General features: G+C 44.2%; 1 protein-coding gene across 1 annotated transcript in view; it reads right to left on the reverse strand.

The window, feature by feature from the left end:
• The window catches only part of ZNF438 (zinc finger protein 438), a 58,802-nt gene that overhangs the window by 24,156 nt on the left and 22,625 nt on the right, over positions 1-12,021 (reverse strand).

The raw sequence follows: 12,021 nt of genomic DNA on the forward strand, positions 1-12,021 counted from the left end.
TGGGCCCAGCCTTGTTGGGGTTTCAAGGGCTCTGCTACTCAGGAGAGTGGAGGGGGAGCCCTCAGGATCAGGGAGCCGTGGGGTAAAGGAAGTGGGAGCGGGGACTCAGATCCTTTCGCTGGTTCATTTCACCGGGGTGTATAGAAGCCAGGAAAGTTCCCCACAATAGCGGGATCATTCCCCCGCTTACACCAAGGTGCCCATAGGTGCCGTGGGTGGTGGTATGTCTGGTGGTATGTCTGGTCTTGTAGGTGCCTATTGAGGAGTGGCACCGGTTGGTGAGGAGGGGGTAGACCTCCTCTTTGGTTCCAACTCAGCTCTCTTCATGGGCCATTTTCTACTTATTGGCGGTGCAGGAAGTAGATGGCACTGGCGAAGGGCGGCCCAGGACATGAAGGATAAAGTCCACACTGGAGAGGCCCGGGATGCGTGAGAGATTCCCGAGGTAGGGATGTAAGCAACTAGTCGACTACCTGATGAGCAAATGCTGACTGGGTAGTCGAGTAGCAACTTGATTAGTTGCTTCCCCCCCTTATTGCTTCTATCAGTGAGAAGCAGCAAGGTGGGAGCACAAACTGGTGCTGGGGGGGAGTCAGCTTAAAAGCTAGTTCCCCACAGCATCGTCTCCGTGGGGGGCAGAGGACAGCAGAGAAATGGCATGAGTGATGATTGAAACAGTCCTGCTCGCACCAGTCCGACTGCTGCTCCTCTCCCTTTGAAATGTACAAGAGCTGCTTGCAGCTCTTGTATATTTCAAAGGAAGTGATGCAGTGGATAGCAAGTGCCCCTCTTATTGACTAATCAATGGAAATTCCATCAACTACTCGATTAGCTGATTAATTGAAATTTAACATCCCTATCTTGAGTGCAATGAATTAGCCCTCTTGCAAGGAGTTAACTGCTCCATTGGTTTGGGAGATATATCCTCTAGTGATTGAAGGGATTTTTCCCACATAAGGTTCTTGGGCCTCATTTCACGGTATTTCCTGACTCTGGCCATCATGTTCTGACAGTGAGGGCATTTTTGTACCACATAGCCTGTGCCTAGATACTTTATACAGGACATGTGACCGTCAGATGTGGGCATCGAGACCCTGCGCACATTTTTTTAAAACCAGAAAAACCTGACATTTTGAACAGTAGAACCCAGAGGGTTCAGAAACTTAGGGTATGTCTACACTGCAAAGTTAATTTGAAATAACAGCCCTTATTTTGAATTAACTTTAATAGCATCTACACAGGCAAACCGCTATTTCAAAATAAAATCGAAATAGTGGAGCCCTTATTTCGAATTTGGTAAACCTCGTTCTATGAGGAGTAATACGAAATTCGAAATAGCTATTTCGAATTAAGTGCAGTGTAGACACTTAATTCGAAATAGGGGGCCTCCAGCCCTTCCCAGGGAGCCCTGGTGGACACTCTGGGCACAAGCAGGAAAACTTACTTTCCTCTCCTCCAGCCCCAGAGCCATTAAAGTGGTAGACCATGGCCACAGTGCCTGTGCCAGCTCCAAGCCTGCCAGCCCAGAGCCAGCAGTGGCCACTGGGACCCCTGACCCAGTGGCCCCAAAACATGAGACAGCAAGCCACTGGCAGCCAGCCCTGCACTGCTCCCCAGGAGCAGTCTGCCAGCTCCCAGGAGCCTGACAGGGCCCAGAGAAGGCGGGCGCCTTCCTGGTCCAGGGTGGAGATCATGGACCTTATTCAGGTTTGGGGGGGATGCCCCCAACGTCCATGATCTCAGCCCTAGACGGAGGAACGTGGCTGTCAATGGCAGGATAGCTGCCAGCCTAGCCATCAAAGGCCACATGTGAACCCAGGAGCAGGTCTGCATGAAAGTTAGGTTGGTCCGGAAAGACCCCAACCCTGAGCTTCCCCTCCCCCTTTTTCCACTTGCTTCCCCCTTCCAGCTTCCTCCTCCCAGGTTTTTCCTACCTTCTCTCTTCCCCTTTCCCACCTCCTTTTCCCAGTCTCCCCAGAGGTTCATTTCCCCATCCCCCCAGTTTTGTTCAATAAACCTAGTTTCTATTTTTGAACATACGTGTCTTTTATTTGACATCAGGAAGGGGGGCTAGGGAGGGGTAAGTGGAAGGACGTGAGGGAGAAATGGGGCACGAGCCATTGTGGGAGTGAGGGAGGAATGGGGAGGACTGGGGAGGCTCTGAGGGCTCCTCGAGGTGGATGCCCTCCCTCAGGGCCTCCTGGGTCCTGACTGCCCCCTAATGGACCCCGTGGATGACAGCCTGCAGCAAGTGCAGCTGGGCTGATAGGAACAACCCCACGAGACTCACCGGCATGCCCAGGGGCAGCTCTGGCTCCATGTGGCCGAGTGCTGTGGTGTCCCGAGTGCAGGCACTCAGGGCACAACAAGACCGGACTGCTTTGCTGTCCCTCACTGAGGTAGACAAGCAAGCGGGGAACCCTGAGAGCTGTCTGTCCAGAGTGGGGGTAGGGTCCCTTTAAGCACGGAGCTCAGTTAGCCTCAGGCAGCAGCCCCACACACTAAGTCCTAACCTGATGCCCTGCCAGCACTGGTTCCGGCCAGACTTAACTTTGGTTCAGGGTCCACTCAGTGTGGATGTGCTATTTCAAAATTGCAAAACGCTATTTTGAAATAATTTTTGTGTATAGATGCGTTATTTTGAATTAGCTTAATTCGAATTAACTATTTCGAATTAAGTTAATTCGAAATAGTGCTGTAGCGTAGACATACCCTTAGAGATAATGTAAATGGAGAAAAAACAGGAAAGTGTGTTTTTTAAAATTAAGAACTAGTTTAACTATAAACTGACTAAAACTGGTAAACTATAACTAACTACACTATCTTTGTCTTTTCAGTCAGAAAGAGGAGCACTGCTGTGACTCTGTCTTCTGCAGAGGATGGTAGAAAAGGAACTGAGGGATATCTGTACCGAATGCCCAGCTAATAGATAAAAACAGTGTGAGATGGCTGCTGCGCATGCACACTGTGGGAAGGCACTGTTAGGCAAAATTCTCCGGTGGCCGGCACAAGGATACACTGAAACTTAAGTGGAGCACCCACAGGGATACCACTCAAAGGGGAAACAAGTGTTGCATGGCATTATTGTAACTAGCATCGCAAAGTACTTACATGCCAGATGTGCTATGGATTCATTAGTTCCTTTATGCTTCAACCACCATTCCAGAGGACATGCCTTTTTGGTGCTAATGGGTTCTGTTTGATAAGGATCCAAAGCAGTGCAGCCCAAGTATGTTCATTTAAATTATTTTAGTCAGATGCCAAGCAGAAGGTTGACTTTTGTTTTTGGTGATTCAAATTCTCTAGTTTTCACATCCGAATGTTGCTCTTTTACACTTCTGAAAGCATGCTCCACCCTTTGTGCCTCAGATTTTAGAAGGCTCTTCAGATTCTTAAACATTGGGTCAAGTGCTATAGCTGTCTTTCAAAATCTCACATTAGTACTTTCTTTGTGTTTTGTCAAATCTGTAGTGCAAGTGTTCTTAAAATGAACATCATGCTGAGTTATCCAAGACTACTGTAACTTGAAATATATGGCAGGATGAGAGTAAAACATGGAGCAGGAGACATACTATTCTTCCCTAAGGACCTGAATCACAAATTTAATTAACACATTTTTTTAATGAGCATTATGAGCATGCAAGCATGTCCTCTGGGATGGTGGTCATGCACAAAAGGCATATAAATGTTTAGCAGAACTGGCACATAAATACTGTGCAATGCCTACTACAAAGTGACATATGAATGTCTGTTCTCATTTTCAGGTGTCAATATAAATAAGAAGCAGGCAGCAATATCTTCTGCAAATGTAAACACATTTATTTCTCTAAGCAATTGGCTAAACAAGAAGTAGGACTGAATTTATAAGCTCTAAAGTTTTATACTATTTTGTTTTTGAGTGCAATTATATAACCATCTACATGTCACAATAAAGAGATCACACTACAGTACTTGTATGAGGTAAACTGAAAATACTATTTATTTTATTTGTAATTTTACAGTTCAAATATTTCTAATAAATGATATAAACTGAGCACTATATAATTTGCATTGTGTTGTAATTAAAATGTAGAAAAACATCCACAATATTTAATACATTTCTATTGGTATTCTATGCTTATCAGTGCAATTAAAACTGAGATTAATTGCAATTAATTTTTCTAATCATTGTGACGGCGGGTTGGGGGTCCCCCGTCTCCTGCACCCCGAAATGGCACAAACAGACTGCACCAGCCGGTGGAATAGAGGAAGTTTATTGCCTCTCCAGGATACAGCACAGATGTAATCTGGTCACAGAGCTGGGCTAGGATGCCTCAGGCCCCCTTGAGATGGGGGAGACTGGGCCCCTAAACTCCAGCCCCTTTCCCTAGGCTGTCTCCTCCATGCTCTCAGACAGCAACTAACTAACTCTCTTCCAGCCCTGCCCCCCAGCCAGGGCAGCATTCCACCTTCCTTTGTTCCTCTCCATGGGGGGTGTCTGGCCATACTAGTTTGCATAGTGACTCATCCTGTTTTGCTGGGTCCTGGTACCCACGGCAGCCAGTGGGGGTTACCCCAGAGCCAGCAGCATAGAAACCAGCCAGGTACCCCCACTACGTCACAATCATGATTTTGAATTAATTGAAAAAGTTAACCGATTAATCGACAGCCCTATTATTCATACAATATTTAAAAACTGCTTATATAAACACACTAAGGGAAATAAGATGTGAAAAAGAGATTATTCACAAAAAGTTAATACAAGGATGAAAAGCCTAAAATTAAAAAACACACAACATTTAAACCATCCATTGGTATGTTTTTTGTAAAGCTGGAGAAGCTAGGCATCAGAACAATTTTTTCATTGCTCAATCATAAGCCCTCATTCATATCCACACAGAAGAGCAAGGGGATTTAGGACTGCTCTCTGGTATAAGCTGTACAGGAGGATAAGAGGTCACCACTGTCACTGCTACTTAGGTTCCAGCTCATGCAAATGGGACTTCCTCCATGGAACAAGGAGGAAGCACCAGACTGTGATTCTAAGAATAAATTTAATTCATGACTTGTTGCCTCTTAATACAGTTGTAATAGAACAATCTTATCCTAGTAAAGGAGTCAAGAGTATTAGGTAGGACATGAGTGATGATAATGTAGGTCAACTTCAAGGAAACTGGATGATTCAAGGTCGTCTTTTCTGGCCCTATTAATTTTACAGAAGAATATGAATTTTTGCCTACATGAAGTCAAAAAGGCCAAAATACCTCAAAACTATGCTCTTAGAAGACATTATAGACTGAGAATAATCCACCCTTATTTTCATCATAACTATTGTCCATTTCAATCAATTAATTCATTTGAAAAATAGTGAACAATAAAAAATCCCATCTCTAAGTATATTATTGGATGAATAAGAGACAAACATGAAACAAGAGAATGATCATCTTGATTCACAGGGAAAACAAAGACTTCAGATCAATAGGTCTTCATATAATATTTTATTAAACGTGTTATGATATGCACTTTTTGGTTGCTTCAAAAGAGCTAATAATTTCTAAAGGGAAGTACAAATGGTTGAAATACAGAAGAAAAATGTTATAACTGAAAGTCAATATTAACTGTGCGTCAACACTAATTAGCTAATACATTTTACCGTATCTCCATACACACTAAGTACTTATGGAAAAACTTAACCAACCAATAGTCTAGAAGCACCTTAAAGACTAACAAAACATGTAGATAGCATCATGAGCTTTTGTGGGCACAACTCACTTCTTCATCTGAGGAAGTGGGTTGCACCCACGAAAGCTCATGATCCCATCTACATGTTTTGTTAGTCTTTAAGGTGCTTGTCATGGCTCCTTCCCCACTCTGGCATGGTAAATGCAGAAGTGGAGGCCAGCAAGTGTACCCCAAAGCCTTATCTACCAGGCTTTGGTATAAAATTTCCCCCCGAGATCTTAAAACCCTAGATCTTGGGAATAAAACTTCCGCTGCCACCACCCAAATGTTGATAAAGAAATCAGGGGAAAGATCATTTGGGAAGTCTTACCCTAAAACAAAAATCAGGGCACACCATTAACCACTGCCAGGTTAATAAAAAGAAAAGAAAGAACTTTTATTATTACAACAATCTTCCTGTTGCAAGCATAATGACTAGATAGCAGGGTAACATATACTCATGGAGAAACTCCATGGGCCTAGAACTTAGTTACAAAGAAAAGCCAAAACATCTTTAAGCAGTGCCAGATCTCAGATCCCATACCCAATCCTTAAAACAATAAAACCTAACGAAACTACCTAAACTTTACCCTACTTACAGAAAATGAAGAATGGTGTCTTGGAGAGAGAGAGACATGCTTGTCCCTCTCTGTAGCTGCAGAGAACTCCCTCAGAGAGACAAAAGGACAAAGGAAAAACGCAAATTCCTTTGTCCCAGGTTGAAACTCTCTCCTACATTCCTACTGGTCACTCCACCTGGTTAGGTGTAGTTAACACCTTAATCCCCAGGCTGCTGGCTAACCCTCATAATCATGACAGTGCTACTAGACTATTTGTTGTTTTTTAAGGTTTTTCTTATTACAGACTAACTCGGCTACCGCTCTGAAGCTTAAGTACCAGTAAAATCTTGAGTATAATGCGCACTTATGTATAATGTGCACCTACCTTTTAAACATCAGAAACCCTGAATAAACTGAACACTTACCTATAGCGCGTACCTTGACTTTGCCGTATTTTGTCTTGCCTTTTTGGATTGCCGGGTAATCACACACGAGTGCATGAGTATATAGTGCACGGCATTCCATGCTCTCTTTGGGATGCCATGAGTTGTCGGCGATCTTACACGACCGCTGAAAAACTGAAAGTTGTTAGCTATGCTAAGGCTCATGGTAACAGAGCTGCCAGCCGTGAATTTGATGACATAGCCGAGTCTAACATTCGGCTTTGGAGATGACAGAAAGAGCACCTGCAAGCGCTACCTAGGATGAAGATGGCTGAGTCAGGTATGTGAAGATGACAATGATTTGTATTACCTGGATGAAGATGTCAAGGACTATACCCCAGAAGATATTGCTCAACTGTTCGAGGAAGATTCTAACAAAAGCGAATTCAAGGGCTTTGAAGATGAGTAGATGATCAATTAACATACCAGTATTTGTTTGTTTGCGCTGCAGTGTTGATTTCATTTGTTTAACTTACCTTTTTGAAACTATATATAGTTGCTTGTTGATGCTAATAAAAATCAACTTAACCTCTGGTGTCCTGCGATTAATTAATTGCCGTGGAACGGCCAAATGAAAACTTTTAAAAAAACCACCCTCCTATGGATAATGCGCACTCTGACTTTAACACTAAAAAAACGGGAAAAAAGTGTGCATTATACTCGAGATTTTACGTTACTTATGGATACTCCAGCCTAAGTTTCTTGAATTTGCTGATAGAGCATAGTTTGTTGGACACAAAGTTTCTCTGCAGGATTAGCATGCAAAAAACCTAACACCTGCAAAAGTGCTTCTATCAGTTATAAACAAGTCAAAAGACAAGAAATACAAAAAAAGACAATATGCTGTATCTTCCAGTTAATGAAAAGCTACAGTCCTACTCTGTCATTTTTCTCTACTCAAATAGCACTTTAAAATGTATATATTAAATATTAAGTCAAGATGTTAACTTAATAAATGAATAAAGTGATAAATAGACAGAATGCTTTCGTTTCAGTGTCATGACATGAAGTAAACAATACCAAACCAAAAAAAATTAAGTTTCAATACATTAGTATAGCTCTTACATGCAGAGGGCTGAATTACACTTTGCACAATCCCAATCATATCAATGGGATTGTACAAGCCAAGTAAATTCAGCACAGAGTGTTTTCAAACCTGATTCTGATGCATACTTATTACAGACAGGATTTATAGCAGCACCTATTAAGGTTGCCCAACAACCCCTGTTATAATACCCTGTTTTCAGTTCATAACTTCACCAGATTTTGAGTTTGGACAGAAGGTTTCCATGGTAGGTATCTGACTCATACTGAACTTTTTTGGACAGCCTCTGGGCAAGAATGAGACTATGGGAAAATATACTGTTTTATCCACATAAAACTATTCCTACCAACCTTGTCTTCCAAAAAGTGTAGAGACCACATGTTCCTTAGCAAAGATCTGAAATTTGCAGTGAGGATAGGCAGCTGTTTGTATATGCTCATCAGAGGCAAGATAGTTATCTAACATCCCTAGCAAGCACTTGAAGAAAAGACAGTTTTTATTTTGTAACTGGTGTTCTTTGAGATGTGCTGCTCATGTCTATTCCACATTAAGTGTGTATGCTTGCCATGTGCATCGGCCAGAAGTTTTCCCCATAGCAGTATCAGTAGAGGAGTGGCTCTAATGACCTCTGGAATGTCACCTCCATCGCACAGTATAAGGAGCACTGCATGCTTCCCCCACCCTCGGTTCTATATTGCCAGAAACGCCAACAGTGGGGAAGGGGGGTGGGTTGTGGAATGGACATGAGCAATATATCTCAAAGAATACCAATTACAAAATACAAACTGTCTTTTCTTCGAGAACTTGTTAGGGATGTTAGACATCATGTAATGAATAGCTGTGTAACTGCATGAAATCTTAGCAGTTACATGACTATTTGATAGTCCCCGGGGGAGGAGCCGGCAGCCAGTGGCTCCCAGCTCCACTCCCAGGGAGCAACAGCACTGGCTCCTACCTGCCCCCCCCCCCCACAGAGGCAACTGGGGGCAGATACACAGAGCCAGCTTCCTGCACATATTGGCTCCAACCTGCCGTCTTCACCCTCCGTGATTCTGCCTCTCTATCAGAGACAGCAGCATGGGGGTTTGGGAGGAGAGGTGGATCTGGTGCTTGTGGGGAGCCTGCTTAAAGCCAGCTCCTCATGGGCACTGACTCCTGCTTCCCCACCTGCTTCTTCTGATACAGAGGCAGCAAGGGGATGTGCATGTATTCAACAAGATTAACTGATAAGCCTGGGCTTATCGGTTAATTGTATAGTTGACTACATGTTGACACCCCTAGTGCTTGCTCATGTTCATTCCACATTAGGTGACTCCAGTCTGGACCAACAGAGGAAAGTAGAAGTTCAAGGCTGTGTTGATTGTAGAACAGCTCTGCTGAATCTGGTGCCATCTCTGGCTTGCTGATTAATGGCATAGTGAGATGTAAACATGCGCACCAAGGACCACGTTGTGGCTCTACAGGTGTTTTGTCTTTATAGAAGACAGTTTACAGGGGAGCTGAGGTCAGAGCTCTGATCTCCGAGACATGTATCGCTGATGTCACCACAACCAGGAATGTTACCTCCAGGACCAATGGGAAAGGGACCAGGAAATGAGGAGTTTGAAGGTGGACCGGTGAGATAAGAGAGGACTAGGTTGATGACCCGGTGTGAAACAGGGTCACATACCTGTGGATAGAGATGCCTGAAGCCCCACAGGAATCTTATCATCACGTCATGGGAGAAAACTGTCTGCCTCTGGATTGGATCATGAGACACTGGGATGACAGCAAGATGCACTGTAAAGGAGAAATGCACCAGTCCCTGTTTTCTGAGCTGCAGCAATGGAGTGCACTGAAGTGTGCATGGGCAAGATATTACCTTCTGTAGCTCAGAGAGAGGACTGGCCCATTACGCCTAATACTTCATCCTCATGGATGGCTTCCAATTCCTAACAGGACCTAGTGGACCTCCTTGAAATAGGTATATTCCCTCCATACTCAAGTATGGAGCATCCATACCCACAGGTGCAGGGATGAGAGGCTGGGGTGCAGGAGGCAACCATGGTCCTTTGAAGAGGTCCAGGCAGCTGGGAATGAGAGAACACAATTACAGAACACTAGAACTGGAAGAGACCTCAAGAGGTCATCGAGTCCAGTCCCCTGCCTTCATGGCAGGATACAATGCCTATAGCAGGCACTCGGATCATGACAGGTGAAATTTGTCAGGGAGAAAGCTGCTGCTCAACCTCCACTGGGAGCAAAACTGGTATCACTTTCTGTTTTGTTTGGTGGTAAACTGGTCCCCAAGAGAAAATCCCCACTTGCGGAAGATCACACATGCCTGTTCCAGATGGAGCGGCCATTTGTAGTGAGAAGTCAAGTCCCTGCTGACGCGATCTGCTAGGACACTGTCATTCCCGAGAGGTGACCAATCTCTAGACGGATGTCATGACTGATGGAGAAGTCCCAAAGGAGGATTGCTTCCTGGCAAGGGGCCAACAACCGCGTCCTTTTCTGCCTGTTAATATAGAATATTGAGGCTGTCCTATCCATTAGAACTTGCACCACCTTGCCCAACATGTGCAGCAGAAAGACTTTGCAGGACAGACTAATTTGTCTGAGCTCTTTGGTATTCATGTGGAGCCTCATCTCCTCCAGGGTTCCAACCTGCAGGTTTGGAGATTTACTGAGGTGCATGCTGAGGATGAAGAAAACACTGATGCTGCTAGTTCTACTCTCACATCCAGTGGGACAAACTACTAGCTTGCTGTTGCCTCCTAGTATGGCACCGGATCCTTCTCAGGGACTCACCCCTGCTTGGGAGAATAAGTGCTGCAGGCTGATGGTCACTCCAAAGTCCCTGAGGCCAAGCAGGCTTGCTGAAAACGTTAGGTAAACCCCCACAGGTTCCAGGGAAATCAGGGCACTGGCCACTGGCCACCTTAGATGGGACAGCATCACAGAGTTGAGGCAGGTTATTAGGGCTTGACCTGGAGGCAAGGATTCCCGCTTGGTGCTGGCCACCAAGGCCTCACCATCTGTGTACAGTGACCCTGCGGGAGGGGGGGGAGGAGCTTCAACCATACAGTGCCCGGTGGTTAGAAGTACACGCCTATGAGGCTCTGGCCAAGTAGGGAAGACCTCAGGGAGCAGCATAGGCTGGCAGATCAGTGACAGAAAAACAGATTTTTAAGGCAAGGCTTGACAAAGCCCTGGCAGGCATGATTTAGTTGGCATTGGTCCTGATTTGAGCAGGCGTTTGGGTTAGATGACCTCCTGAGGTCTCTTCCAACCATAAGCTTCTACGCCTCATGAGGCTCACTTGGTGCAGGACTCGGAATGGGACCTGAACCTAGAGTAGGTTCTATGGCTCAAGGACCTCTTCAACCAGGAAGATCAACAAAACAGAGGACCTGTGCCGTCATGATGGAGACCAACAGTGCCATCTCACTGACCAGTTCTGATGAACCTCATCCTAAATCCTGCCTCTTGTGCCCAGAGTTGGGGGAATTAAAAGGTGCTTGCAAAGGTGACTAATTACCCAAGGGCAGACGCCCAAAGCTAGAAATAAGAGGTTGGATTTTTAAACAACCATTTGCAATGAAGTAAAGGAAAGATATAGGCACCAAATCCTCTTGTATCATTTGGTCATAGACAAGTGAGATTTCAAGTGTTCCTTTTTCCTGAAAGCTGAGCCTCTCACTTTCTAAACTATTAATTACAATCCCTAATGGTTAAAATAATTGAAAAGTTTCAGATGAAATTTAAATGCTTTCATTTGAACTGATGAAAAAAACTTTAAGAGTGCTAGATATGAAATACATAATATAATTCTCATCTGCAGCAGCTTGGGAAACAGTCTGTGTGATCAAGAAAATACAATCAACACTCAGCTATTTAGCCCTTATTTTTCATAGCACTTTGACAATAAAAGAGCCTGTATGTCAATTCAAATCATGAACAGGAGTTGGTGTGTATCTTCCACATCCAGAATGCTGATGTCTAAGAAAAATGCTGGTATTTTCCTGTCTGTTTTAAATATCAACAGTCTACCTGAGGGAGAACTATTTGGTGGACATAATATCAAAAGATGTATAGTTCAGCTTCCACTTGCCTCTGCCAGTTTGTAGCAATTGACTCTGTCAACCATAAAGTTAGTCTTACCCTGAGAATATGCTCTTCCAAAACATGCCCAACTGTATAGGAAGGGAATGACTGTGACAGCATTGCAATTCACATTTTTTCATCTTTCCTCATCTTGCTTCTGTTATCACACAACACAAAAGATCAT

This window comes from Pelodiscus sinensis, chromosome 2, assembly GCF_049634645.1.
Source record: "Pelodiscus sinensis isolate JC-2024 chromosome 2, ASM4963464v1, whole genome shotgun sequence".
Classification (NCBI taxonomy): Eukaryota; Metazoa; Chordata; order Testudines; family Trionychidae; genus Pelodiscus; species Pelodiscus sinensis.